The following is a 15618-nucleotide window of genomic DNA, read 5'->3' as shown; positions in this document are numbered from 1 at the left end:
ATTGCATCCGAATTTAATAGAAAAGGCACAATGGCGACTTAAGTACAAGAGGACTGATACTCTCACTTTCCATGATTTGAACCTCTCCTGTGAGTCCAGTTTTAGATTCCGATGCTTCACTTCAGGTTTACTGTATCCCTTGGACCTTCTTATTGACAAATAAACACAGAAAAAGCATCGGAATTAAATTCAAAAGGCACAATGCCGACTTAAGTACAAGAGGACTGACACTCTCACTTTCTCTGATTTGAACCTCTTCTGTGAGTCCAGTTTTAGATTCCGATGCTTCACTTCAGGTTTACTGTATCCCTAGGACCTTCTAATTGACGATGAAACACAGAGTTTGCCTCCGAATTTAGTACAAAAGGTACAATGCCGACTTAAGTACAAGAGGACTGACACTCTAAATTTCTCTGATTTGAACCTCTCCAGTGAGTCCAGTTTTAGATTCTGATGCCTCACTTCAGGTTTACTGTATCCCTTGGACCTTATTATTGACGATGAAACACAGAAATTGCATCCGAATTTAATACAAAAATCACAATGGCGACTTAAGTACAAGAGGACTGACACTCTCACTTTCTATGATTTGAACATCTCCTGTGAGTCCAGTTTCAGATTCCGATGCTTCACTTCAGATTTACTATATCCCTTGGCCCTTCTTATTGACGATGAAACACAGAAATAGCATCCGAAAATAATACAAAAGGCACAATGGCGACTTAAGTACAATAGGACTGACACTCTCACTTTCTATGATTTGAACCTCTCCTGTGAGTCCAGTTTTAGATTCCGATGCATCACTTCAGGTTTACTGTATCCCTTGGACCTTCTTATTGACGATGAAACACAGAAATTGCATCCGAATTTAATACAAATGGCACAATGTCGACTTAAGTACAAGAGGACTGACACTCTCACTTTCTATGATTTGAACCTCTCCTGTGAGTCTAGTTTTAGTTTCCGATGCTTCAATTCAGGTTTACTGTATTCCTTGGACCTTCTTATTGACGATGAAACACAGAAATTTCATCCGAAATTAATACAAAAGTTACAATGGTGACTTAAGTGCAAGAAGACTGACACTCTCACTTTCTTTGATTTGAACATGTCGTGTGAGTCCAGTTTTTGATTCCGATGCTTTACTTCAGGTTTACTGTTTCCCTTCGACGTTCTTATTGACGATGACACACAGAAATTGCATCCGAATTTAATACAAAAGGCACAATGGCGACTTAAGTACAAGAGGACTGACACTCTCACTTTCTATGATTTGAACCTCTCCTGTAAGTCCAGTTTTAGATTCCGATGCTTTACTTCAGGTTTACTGTATCCCTTCGACCTTCTTATTGACGAAGACACACAGAAATTGCATCCGAATTTAATACAAAATTCACAATGGCGACTTAAGTACAAGAGGACTGACACTCTCACTTTCTATGATTTGAACCTCTCCTGTGAGTCCAGTCTTAGATTCCGATGCTTCACTTCAGGTTTACTGTATACCTTGCACCTTCTTATTGACGATGAAACACAGAAATTGCATCGGAATTAAATTCAAAAGGCACAATGCCGACTTAAGTACAAGAGGACTGACACTCTAACTTTCTATGATTTGAACCCCTCCTGTGAGTCCAGTTTTAGATTCCTATGCTTCACTTCAGGTTTACAATATCCCTTGGACCTTCTTATTGACGATGAAACACAGAAATTGCATCCGAATTTAATACAAATGGCACAATGCCGACTTAAGTACAAGAGCACTGACACTCTCACTTTCCATGATTCGAACTTCTCCTGTGAGATCAGATTTAGATTCCGATGCTTCACTTCAGGTTTACTGTATACCTTGCACCTTCTTATTGACGATGAAACACAGAAATTGCATCGGAACTAAATTCAAAAGGCACAATTCCGACTTAAGTACAAGAGGACTGACACTCTCACTTTCTCTGATTTGAACCTCTTCTGTGAGTCCAGTTTTAGATTCCGATGCTTCACTTCAGGTTTACTGTATCCCTAGGACCTTCTAATTGACGATGAAACACAGGGTTTGCATCCGAATTTAATACAAAAGGTACAATGCCGACTTAAGTACAAGAGGACTGACACTCTAGCTTTCTCTGATTTGAACCTCTCCAGTGAGTCCAGTTTTAGATTCTGATGCCTCACTTCAGGTTTACTGTATCCCTTGGACCTTCTTATTGACGATGAAACACAGAAATTGCATCCGAATTTAATACAAAAATCACAATGGCGTCTTAAGTACAAGAGGACTGACACTCTCACTTTCTATGATTTGAACATCTCCTGTGAGTCAAGTTTCAGATTCCGATGCTTCACTTCAGATTTACTATAACACTTGGCCCTTCTTATTGACGATGAAACACAGAAATAGCATCCGAAAATAATACAAAAGGCACAATGGCGACTTAAGTACAATAGGACTGACACTCTCACTTTCTATGATTTGAACCTCTCCTGTGAGTCCAGTTTTAGATTCCGATGCATCGGAATTACTGTATCCCTTGGACCTTCGTATTGACGATGAAACACAGAAATTGCATCCGAATTTAATACAAATGGCACAATGTCGACTTAAGTACAAGAGGACTGACACTCTCACTTTCTATGATTTGAACCTCTCCTGTGAGTCTAGTTTTAGTTTCCGATGCTTCAATTCAGGTTTACTGTATCCCTTGGACCTTCTTCTTGACGATGAAACACAGAAATTTCATCCGAAATTAATACAAAAGTTACAATGGTGACTTAAGTGCAAGAAGACTGACACTCTCACTTTCTATGATTTGAACCTCTCCTGTGAGTCCAGTTTTAGATTCCGATGCTTTACTTCAGGTTTACTGTATCCCTTCGACCTTCTTATTGACGATGACACACAGAAATTGCATCCGAATTTAATACAAAATTCCCAATGGCGACTTAAGTACAAGAGGACTGACACTCTCACTTTCTATGATTTGAACCTCTCCTGTGAGTCCAGTTTTAGATTCCGATGCTTCACTTCAGGTTTACTGTATACCTTGCACCTTCTTATTGACGATGAAACACAGAAATTGCATCGGAATTAAATTCAAAAGGTACAATGCCGACTTAAGTACAAGAGGACAGACACTCTCACTTTCTATGATTTGAACCCCTCTTGTGAGTCCAGTTTTAGATTCCGATGCTTCACTTCAGGTTTACAATATCCCTTGGACCTTCTTATTGACGATGAAACACAGAAATTGCATCCGAATTTAATACAAATGGCACAATGCCGACTTAAGTACAAGAGCACTGACACTCTCACTTTCCATGATTCGAACTTCTCCTGTGAGATCAGATTTAGATTCCGATGCTTCACTTCAGGTTTACTGTATACCTTGCACCTTCTTATTGACGATGAAACACAGAAATTGCATCGGAATTAATTTCAAGAGGCACAATTCCGACTTAAGTACAAGAGGACTGACACTCTCACTTTCTCTGATTTGAACCTCTTCTGTGAGTCCAGTTTTAGATTCCGATGCTTCACTTCAGGTTTACTGTATCCCTTGGACCTTCTAATTGACGATGAAACACAGAGTTTGCATCCGAATTTAATACAAAAGGTACAATGCCGACTTAAGTACAAGAGGACTGACACTCTAACTTTCTCTGATTTGAACCTCTCCAGTGAGTCCAGTTTTAGATTCTGATGCCTCACTTCAGGTTTACTGTATCCCTTGGACCTTCTTATTGACGATGAAACACAGAAATTGCATCCGAATTTAATACAATAATCACAATGGCGACTTAAGTACAAGAGGACTGACACTCTCACTTTCTATGATTTGAACATCTCCTGTGAGTCCAGTTTCAGATTCCGATGCTTCACTTCAGATTTACTATATCCCTTGGCCCTTCTTATGACGGTGAAACACAGAAATAGCATCCGAAAATAATACAAAAGGCACAATGGCGACTTAAGTGCAATAGGACTGACACTCTCACTTTCTATGATTTGAACCTCTCCTGTGAGTCCAGTTTTAGATTCCGATGCATCACTTCAGGTTTACTGTATCCCTTGGACCTTCTTATTGACGATGAAACACAGAAATTGCATCCGAATTTAATACAAATGGCACAATGTCGACTTAAGTACAAGAGGACTGACACTCTCACTTTCTATGATTTGAACCTCTCCTGTGAGTCTAGTTTTAGTTTCCGATGCTTCAATTCAGATTTACTGTATCCCTTGGACCTTCATATTGACGATGAAACACAGAAATTGCATCCGAAATTAATACAAAAGTTACAATGGTGACTTAAGTACAAGAAGACTGACACTCTCACTTTCTTTGATTTGAACATCTCCTGTGAGTCCAGTTTTAGATTCCGATGCTTTACTTCAGGTTTACTGTTTCCCTTCGACCTTCTTATTGACGATGACACACAGAAATTGCTTCCGAATTTAATACAAAAGGCACAATGGCGACTTAAGTATAAGAGGACTGACACTCTCACTTTCTATGATTTGAACCTCTCCTGTGAGTCCAGTTTTAGATTCCGATGCTTTACTTCAGGTTTACTGTATCCCTTCGACCTTCTTATTGACGATGACACACAGAAATTGCATCCGAATTTAATACAAAATTCACAATGGCGACTTAAGAACAAGAGGACTGACACTCTCACTATCTATGATTTGAACCTCTCCTGTGAGTCCAGTTTTAGATTCCGATGCTTCACTTCAGGTTTACTGTATACCTTACACCTCCTTATTGACGATGAAACACAAAAATTGCATCGGAATTAAATTCAAAAAGCACAATGCCGACTTAAGTACAAGAGGACTGACACTCTCACTTTCTATGATTTGAACCTCTCCTGTGAGTCCAGTTTTAGATTGCGATGCTTTACTTCAGGTTTACTGTATCCCTTCGACCTTCTTATTGACAATGAAACACAGAAATTGCATCAGAATTTAATACAAAAGGCACAATGGCGACTGAAGTACAAGTGGACTGACACTCTCACTTTCTATGATTTGAACCTCTCCTGTGAGTCCAGTTTTAGATTCCGATGCCTCACTTCAGGTTTACTGTATTCCTTGGACCTTCTTATTGACGATGAAACACAGAAATTGCATCCGAATTTAATACAAAAATCACAATGGCGACTTAAGTACAAGAGGACTGACACTCTCTATGATAATAACATCTCCTGTGAGTCCAGTTTCAGATTACGATGCTTCACTTCAGATTTACTGTATCCCTGGGACCTTCTTATTGACGATGAAACACAGAAATTGCATTGGAATTAAATTCAAAAGGCACAAAGCCGACTTAAGTACAAGAGGACTGACACTCTAATTTTCTATGATTTGAACCTCTCCTGTGAGTCCAGTTTTGGATTCCGATGCCGACTTAAGTACAAGGGGACTGACACTCAAATTTTCTATGATTTGAACCTATCCTGTGAGTCCAGTTTTGGATTCCGATGCTTCACTTCAGGTTTACTGTATCCCTTCGACCTTCTTATTGACGAAGACACACAGAAATTGCATCCGAATTTAATACAAAATTCACAATGGCGACTTAAGTACAAGAGGACTGACACTCTCACTTTCTATGATTTGAACCTCTCCTGTGAGTCCAGTCTTAGATTCCGATGCTTCACTTCAGGTTTACTGTATACCTTGCACCTTCTTATTGACGATGAAACACAGATATTGCATCGGAATTAAATTCAAAAGGCACAATGCCGACTTAAGTACAAGAGGACTGACACTCTAACTTTCTATTATTTGAACCCCTCCTGTGAGTCCAGTTTTAGATTCCTATGCTTCACTTCAGGTTTACAATATCCCTTGGACCTTCTTATTGACGATGAAACACAGAAATTGCATCCGAATTTAATACAAATGGCACAATGCCGACTTAAGTACAAGAGCACTGACACTCTCACTTTCCATGATTCGAACTTCTCCTGTGAGATCAGATTTAGATTCCGATGCTTCACTTCAGGTTTACTGTATACCTTGCACCTTCTTATTGACGATGAAACACAGAAATTGCATCGGAACTAAATTCAAAAGGCACAATTCCGACTTAAGTACAAGAGGACTGACACTCTCACTTTCTCTGATTTGAACCTCTTCTGTGAGTCCAGTTTTAGATTCCGATGCTTCACTTCAGGTTTACTGTATCCCTAGGACCTTCTAATTGACGATGAAACACAGGGTTTGCATCCGAATTTAATACAAAAGGTACAATGCCGACTTAAGTACAAGAGGACTGACACTCTAGCTTTCTCTGATTTGAACCTCTCCAGTGAGTCCAGTTTTAGATTCTGATGCCTCACTTCAGGTTTACTGTATCCCTTGGACCTTCTTATTGACGATGAAACACAGAAATTGCATCCGAATTTAATACAAAAATCACAATGGCGTCTTAAGTACAAGCGGACTGACACTCTCACTTTCTATGATTTGAACATCTCCTGTGAGTCAAGTTTCAGATTCCGATGCTTCACTTCAGATTTACTATAACCCTTGGCCCTTCTTATTGACGATGAAACACAGAAATAGCATCCGAAAATAATACAAAAGGCACAATGGCGACTTAAGTACAATAGGACTGACACTCTCACTTTCTATGATTTGAACCTCTCCTGTGAGTCCAGTTTTAGATTCCGATGCATCACTTCAGGTTTACTGTATCCCTTGGACCTTCGTATTGACGATGAAACACAGAAATTGCATCCGAATTTAATACAAATGGCACAATGTCGACTTAAGTACAAGAGGACTGACACTCTCACTTTCTATGATTTGAACCTCTCCTGTGAGTCTAGTTTTAGTTTCCGATGCTTCAATTCAGGTTTACTGTATCCCTTGGACATTCTTCTTGACGATGAAACACAGAAATTTCATCCGAAATTAATACAAAAGTTACAATGGTGACTTAAGTGCAAGAAGACTGACACTCTCACTTTCTTTGATTTGAACATCTCCTGTGAGTCCAGTTTTTGATTCCGATGCTTTACTTCAGGTTTACTGTTTCCCTTCGACGTTCTTATTGACGATGACACACAGAAATTGCATCCGAATTTAATACAAAAGGCACAATGGCGACTTAAGTACAAGAGGACTGACACTCTCACTTTCTATGATTTGAACCTCTCCTGTGAGTCCAGTTTTAGATTCCGATGCTTTACTTCAGGTTTACTGTATCCCTTCGACCTTCTTATTGACGATGACACACAGAAATTGCATCCGAATTTAATACAAAATTCCCAATGGCGACTTAAGTACAAGAGGACTGACACTCTCACTTTCTATGATTTGAACCTCTCCTGTGAGTCCAGTTTTAGATTCCGATGCTTCACTTCAGGTTTACTGTATACCTTGCACCTTCTTATTGACGATGAAACACAGAAATTGCATCGGAATTAAATTCAAAAGGTACAATGCCGACTTAAGTACAAGAGCACTGACACTCTCACTTTCCATGATTCGAACTTCTCCTGTGAGATCAGATTTAGATTCCGATGCTTCACTTCAGGTTTACTGTATACCTTGCACCTTCTTATTGACGATGAAACACAGAAATTGCATCGGAATTAATTTCAAGAGGCACAATTCCGACTTAAGTACAAGAGGACTGACACTCTCACTTTCTCTGATTTGAACCTCTTCTGTGAGTCCAGTTTTAGATTCCGATGCTTCACTTTAGGTTTACTGTATCCCTTGGACCTTCTAATTGACGATGAAACACAGAGTTTGCATCCGAATTTAATACAAAAGGTACAATGCCGACTTAAGTACAAGAGGACTGACACTCTAACTTTCTCTGATTTGAACCTCTCCAGTGAGTCCAGTTTTAGATTCTGATGCCTCACTTCAGGTTTACTGTATCCCTTGGACCTTCTTATTGACGATGAAACACAGAAATTGCATCCGAATTTAATACAATAATCACAATGGCGACTTAAGTACAAGAGGACTGACACTCTCACTTTCTATGATTTGAACATCTCCTGTGAGTCCAGTTTCAGATTCCGATGCTTCACTTCAGATTTACTATATCCCTTGGCCCTTCTTATGACGGTGAAACACAGAAATAGCATCCGAAAATAATACAAAAGGCACAATGGCGAATTAAGTGCAATAGGACTGACACTCTCACTTTCTATGATTTGAACCTCTCCTGTGAGTCCAGTTTTAGATTCCGATGCATCACATCAGGTTTACTGTATCCCTTGGACCTTCTTATTGACGATGAAACACAGAAATTGCATCCGAATTTAATACAAATGGCACAATGTCGACTTAAGTACAAGAGGACTGACACTCTCACTTTCTATGATTTGAACCTCTCCTGTGAGTCTAGTTTTAGTTTCCGATGCTTCAATTCAGATTTACTGTATCCCTTGGACCTTCTTATTGACGATGAAACACAGAAATTGCATCCGAAATTAATACAAAAGTTACAATGGTGACTTAAGTACAAGAAGACTGACACTCTCACTTTCTTTGATTTGAACATCTCCTGTGAGTCCAGTTTTAGATTCCGATGCTTTACTTCAGGTTTACTGTTTCCCTTCGACCTTCTTATTGACGATGACACACAGAAATTGCTTCCGAATTTAATACAAAAGGCACAATGGCGACTTAAGTATAAGAGGACTGACACTCTCACTTTCTATGATTTGAACCTCTCCTGTGAGTCCAGTTTTAGATTCCGATGCTTTACTTCAGGTTTACTGTATCCCTTCGACCTTCTTATTGACGATGACACACAGAAATTGCATCCGAATTTAATACAAAATTCACAATGGCGACTTAAGAACAAGAGGACTTACACTCTCACTATCTATGATTTGAACCTCTCCTGTGAGTCCAGTTTTAGATTCCGATGCTTCACTTCAGGTTTACTGTATACCTTACACCTCCTTATTGACGATGAAACACAAAAATTGCATCGGAATTAAATTCAAAAAGCACAATGCCGACTTAAGTACAAGAGGACTGACACTCTCACTTTCTATGATTTGAACCTCTCCTGTGAGTCCAGTTTTAGATTGCGATGCTTTACTTCAGGTTTACTGTATCCCTTCGACCTTCTTATTGACAATGAAACACAGAAATTGCATCAGAATTTAATACAAAAGGCACAATGGCGACTGAAGTACAAGTGGACTGACACTCTCACTTTCTATGATTTGAACCTCTCCTGTGAGTCCAGTTTTAGATTCCGATGCCTCACTTCAGGTTTACTGTATTCCTTGGACCTTCTTATTGACGATGAAACACAGAAATTGCATCCGAATTTAATACAAAAATCACAATGGCGACTTAAGTACAAGAGGACTGACACTCTCTATGATAATAACATCTCCTGTGAGTCCAGTTTCAGATTACGATGCTTCACTTCAGATTTACTGTATCCCTGGGACCTTCTTATTGACGATGAAACACAGAAATTGCATTGGAATTAAATTCAAAAGGCACAAAGCCGACTTAAGTACAAGAGGACTGACACTCTAATTTTCTATGATTTGAACCTCTCCTGTGAGTCCAGTTTTGGATTCCGATGCCGACTTAAGTACAAGGGGACTGACACTCAAATTTTCTATGATTTGAACCTATCCTGTGAGTCCAGTTTTGGATTCCGATGCTTCACTTCAGGTTTACTGCATCCCTTGGACCTTCTTATTGACGATGAAACAAAGAAATTGCATCCGAATTTAATACAAAAGGCACAATGGCGACTTAAGTACAAGAGGACTGACACTCTCACTTTCTATGATTTGAACCTCTCCTGTGAGTCCAGTTTTAGATTCCGATGCCTCACTTCAGGTTTACTGTATCCCTTGGACCTTCTTATTGACGATGAAACACAGAAATTGCATCCGAATTTAACACAAAAATCACAATGGCGACTTAAGTACAAGAGGACTGACACTCTCACTTTCTATGATATGAACATCTCCTGTGAGATCAGTTTCAGATTCCGATGCTTCACTTCAGATTTACTGTATCCCTTGGACCTTCTTATTGACGATGAAACACAGAAATTGCATCGGAATTAAATTCAAAAGGCACAATGCCGAATTAAGTACAAGAGGACTAACACTCTAACTTTCTATGATTTGAACCTCTCCTGTGAGTCCAGTTTTAGATTCCGATGCTTCACTTCAGGTTTACTGTATCCCTTGGACCTTCTTATTGACGACGAAACACAGAGTTTGCATCCGAACTTAATACAAAAGGCACAATGTCGACTTAAGTACAAGAGGACTGACACTCTAATTTTCTATGATTTGAACCTCTCCTGTGAGTCCAGTTTTGGATTCCGATGCCGACTTAAGTACAAGGGGACTGACACTCTAATTTTCTAAGAATTGAAACTCTCCTGTGAGTCCAGTTTTGGATTCCGATGCTTAAATTCAGGTTTACTGTATCCCTTGGACCTTCTTATTGACGATGAAACAAAGAAATTGCATCCGAATTTAATACAAAAGGCACAATGGCGACTTAAGTACAAGAGGACTGACACTCTCACTTTCTGTGATTTGAACCTCTCCTGTGAGTCCAGTTTTAGATTCCGATGCTTCACTTCAGGTTTACTGTATCCCTTGGACCTTCTTATTGACGATGAAACACAGAAATTGCATCCGAATTTAATACAAATGACACTATGTCGACTTAAGTACAAGAGGACTGACACTCTCACTTTCTATGATTTGAACATCTCCTGTGAGTCCAGTTTCAGATTCCGATGCTTCACTTCAGATTTACTATATCCCTTGGCCCTTCTTATTGACGATGAAACACAGAAATAGCATCCGAAAATAATACAATAGGCACAATGGCGACTTAAGTACAATAGGACTGACACTCTCACTTTCTATGATTTGAACCTCTCCTGTGAGTCCAGTTTTAGATTCCGATGCATCACTTCAGGTTTACTGTATCCCTTGGACCTTCTTATTGACGATGAAACACAGAAATTGCATCCGAATTTAAAACAAATGGCACAATGTCGACTTAAGTACAAGAGGACTGACACTCTCACTTTCTATGATTTGAACCTCTCCTGTGAGTCTAGTTTTAGTTTCCGATGCTTCAATTCAGGTTTACTGTATCCCTTGGACCTTCTTATTGACGATGAAACACAGAAATTTCATCCGAAATTAATACAAAAGTTACAATGGTGACTTAAGTGCAAGAAGACTGACACTCTCACTTTCTTTGATTTGAACATCTCCTGTGAGTCCAGTTTTTGATTCCGATGCTTTACTTCAGGTTTACTGTTTCCCTTCGACGTTCTTATTGACGATGACACACAGAAATTGCATCCGAATTTAATACAAAAGGCACAATGGCGACTTAAGTACAAGAGGACTGACACTCTCACTTTCTATGATTTGAACCTCTCCTGTGAGTCCAGTTTTAGATTCCGATGCTTTACTTCAGGTTTACTGTATCCCTTCGACCTTCTTATTGACGTAGACACACAGAAATTGCATCCGAATTTAATACAAAATTCACAATGGCGACTTAAGTACAAGAGGACTGACACTCTCACATTCTATGATTTGAACCTCTCCTGTGAGTCCAGTTTTAGATTCCGATGCTTCACTTCAGGTTTACTGTATACCTTGCACCTTCTTATTGACGATGAAACACAGAAATTGCATCGGAATTAAATTCAAAAGGCACAATGCCGACTTAAGTACAAGAGGACTGACACTCTAACTTTCTATGATTTGAACCCCTCCTGTGAGTCCAGTTTTAGATTCCTATGCTTCACTTCAGGTTTACAATATCCCTTGGACCTTCTTATTGACGATGAAACACAGAAATTGCATCCGAATTTAATACAAATGGCACAATGCCGACATAAGTACAAGAGCACTGACACTCTCACTTTCCATGATTCGAACTTCTCCTGTGAGATCAGATTTAGATTCCGATGCTTCACTTCAGGTTTACTGTATACCTTGCACCTTCTTATTGACGATGAAACACAGAAATTGCATCGGAAGTAAATTCAAAAAGCACAATTCCGACTTAAGTACAAGAGGACTGACACTCTCACTTTCTCTGATTTGAACCTCTTCTGTGAGTCCAGTTTTAGATTCCGATGCTTCACTTCAGGTTTACTGTATCCCTTGGACCTTCTAATTGACGATGAAACACAGAGTTTGCATCCGAATTTAATACAAAAGGTACAATGCCGACTTAAGTACAAGAGGACTGACACTCTAACTTTCTCTGATTTGAACCTCTCCAGTGAGTCCAGTTTCAGATTCCGATGCTTCACTTCAGGTTTACTGTATCCCTTGGACCTTCTTATTGACGATGAAACACAGAAATTGCATCCGAATTTAATACAAAAATCACAATGGCGTCTTAAGTACAAGAGGACTGACACTCTCACTTTCTATGATTTGAACATCTCCTGTGAGTCCAGTTTTAGATTCCGATGCATCACTTCAGGTTTACTGTATCCCTTGGACCTTCGTATTGACGATGAAACACAGAAATTGCATCCGAATTTAATACAAATGGCACAATGTCGACTTAAGTACAAGAGGACTGACACTCTCACTTTCTATGATTTGAACCTCTCCTGTGAGTCTAGTTTTAGTTTCCGATGCTTCAATTCAGGTTTACTGTATCCCTTGGACCTTCTTCTTGAAGATGAAACACAGAAATTTCATCCGAAATTAATACAAAAGTTACAATGGTGACTTAAGTGCAAGAAGACTGACACTCTCACTTTCTTTGATTTGAACATCTCCTGTGAGTCCAGTTTTTGATTCCGATGCTTTACTTCAGGTTTACTGTTTCCCTTCGACGTTCTTATTGACGATGACACACAGAAATTGCATCCGAATTTAATACAAAAGGCACAATGGCGACTTAAGTACAAGAGGACTGACACTCTCACTTTCTATGATTTGAACCTCTCCTGTGAGTCCAGTTTTAGATTCCGATGCTTTACTTCAGGTTTACTGTATCCCTTCGACCTTCTTATTGACGATGACACACAGAAATTGCATCCGAATTTAATACAAAATTCCCAATGGCGACTTAAGTACAAGAGGACTGACACTCTCACTTTCTATGATTTGAACCTCTATTGTGAGTCCAGTTTTAGATTCCGATGCTTCACTTCAGGTTTACTGTATACCTTGCACCTTCTTATTGACGATGAAACACAGAAATTGCATCGGAATTAAATTCAAAAGGCACAATGCCGACTTAAGTACAAGAGGACAAACACTCTCACTTTCTATGATTTGAACCCCTCTTGTGAGTCCAGTTTTAGATTCCGATGCTTCACTTCAGGTTTACAATATCCCTTGGACCTTCTTATTGACGATGAAACACAGAAATTGCATCCGAACTTAATACAAATGGCACAATGCCGACTTAAGTACAAGAGCACTGACACTCTCACTTTCCATGATTCGAACTTCTCCTGTGAGATCAGATTTAGATTCCGATGCTTCACTTCAGGTTTACTGTATACCTTGCACCTTCTTATTGACGATGAATTACAGAAATTGCATCGGAATTAAATTCAAGAGGCACAATTCCGACTTAAGTACAAGAGGACTGACACTCTCACTTTCTCTGATTTGAACCTCTTCTGTGAGTCCAGTTTTAGATTCCGATGCTTCACTTCAGGTTTACTGTATCCCTTGGACCTTCTAATTGACGATGAAACACAGAGTTTGCATCCGAATTTAATACAAAAGGTACAATGCCGACTTAAGTACAAGAGGACTGACACTCTAACTTTCTCTGATTTGAACCTCTCCAGTGAGTCCAGTTTTCGATTCTGATGCCTCACTTCAGTTTTACTGTATCCCTTGGACCTTCTTATTGACGATGAAACACAGAAATTGCATCCGAATTTAATAAAAAAATCACAATGGCGACTTAAGTACAAGAGGACTGACACTCTCACTTTCTATGATTTGAACATCTCCTGTGAGTCCAGTTTCAGATTCCGATGCTTCACTTCAGATTTACTATATCCCTTGGCCCTTCTTATGACGGTGAAACACAGAAATAGCATCCGAAAGTAATACAAAAGGCACAATGGCGACTTAAGTGCAATAGGACTGACACTCTCACTTTCTATGTTTTGAACCTCTCCTGTGAGTCTAGTTTTAGTTTCCGATGCTTCAATTCAGGTTTACTGTATCCCTTGGACCTTCTTATTGACGATGAAACACAGAAATTGCATCCGAATATAATACAAATGGCACAATGTCGACTTAAGTACAAGAGGACTGACACTCTCACTTTCTATGTTTTGAACCTCTCCTGTGAGTCCAGTTTTAGATTCCGATGCATCACTTCAGGTTTACTGTATCCCTTGGACCTTCTTATTGACGATGAAACACAGAAATTGCATCCGAATATAATACAAATGGCACAATGTCGACTTAAGTACAAGAGGACTGACACTTACTTTCTATGTTTTGAACCTCTCCTGTGAGTCTAGTTTTAGTTTCCGATGCTTCAATTCAGGTTTACTGTATCCCTTGGACCTTCTTATTGACGATGAAACACAGAAATTGCATCCGAAATTAATACAAAAGTTACAATGGTGACTTAAGTACAAGAAGACTGACACTCTCACTTTCTTTGATTTGAACCTCTCCTGTGAGTCCAGTTTTAGATTCCGATGCTTTACTTCAGGTTTACTGTATCCCTTCGACTTTCTTATTGACGATGACACACAGAAATTGCATCCGAATTTAATACAAAATTCACAATGGCGACGTAAGAACAAGAGGACTGACTCACTATCTATGATTTGAACCTCTCCTGTGAGTCCAGTTTTAGATTCCGATGCTTCACTTCAGGTTTACTGTATACCTTGCACCTCCTTATTGACGATGAAACACAGAAATTGCATCGGAATTAAATTCAAAAGGCACAATGCCGACTTAAGTACAAGAGGACTGACACTCTCACTTTCTATGATTTGAACCTCTCCTGTGAGTCCAGTTTTGGATTCCGATGCTTTACTTCAGGTTTACTGTATCCCTTCGACCTTCTTATTGACAATGAAACACAGAAATTGCATCAGAATTTAATACAAAAGGCACAATGGCGACTGAAGTACAAGTGGACTGACACTCTCACTTTCTATGATTTGAACCTCTCCTGTGAGTCCAGTTTTAGATTCCGATGCTTTACTTCAGGTTTACTGTATGCCTTTGACCTTCTTATTGACGATGACACACAGAAATTGCATCCGAATTTAATACAAAAGGCACAATGGCGACTTAAGTACAAGAGGACTGACACTCTCACTTTCTATGATTTGAACCTCTCCTGTGAGTCCAGTTTCAGATTGCGATGCTTCACTTCAGGTTTACTGTATCCCTTGGACGTTCTTATTGACGATGAAACACAGACATTGCATCGGATATAAATTCAAAAGGCACAGTGCCGACCTAAGTAGAAGACGACTAACACTCTCACTTTCTATGATTTGAACCTATCCTGAGAGTCCAGTTTTAGATTCCGATGCTTCACTTCAGGTTTACTGTATACCTTGCACCTTCTTATTGACGAAGAATCACAGAAAATGCATCGGA

Source organism: Schistocerca serialis, chromosome 3 (assembly GCF_023864345.2).
Source record: "Schistocerca serialis cubense isolate TAMUIC-IGC-003099 chromosome 3, iqSchSeri2.2, whole genome shotgun sequence".
Classification (NCBI taxonomy): domain Eukaryota; kingdom Metazoa; phylum Arthropoda; class Insecta; order Orthoptera; family Acrididae; genus Schistocerca; species Schistocerca serialis.
Note: the sequence above shows the minus strand (reverse complement) of the source record.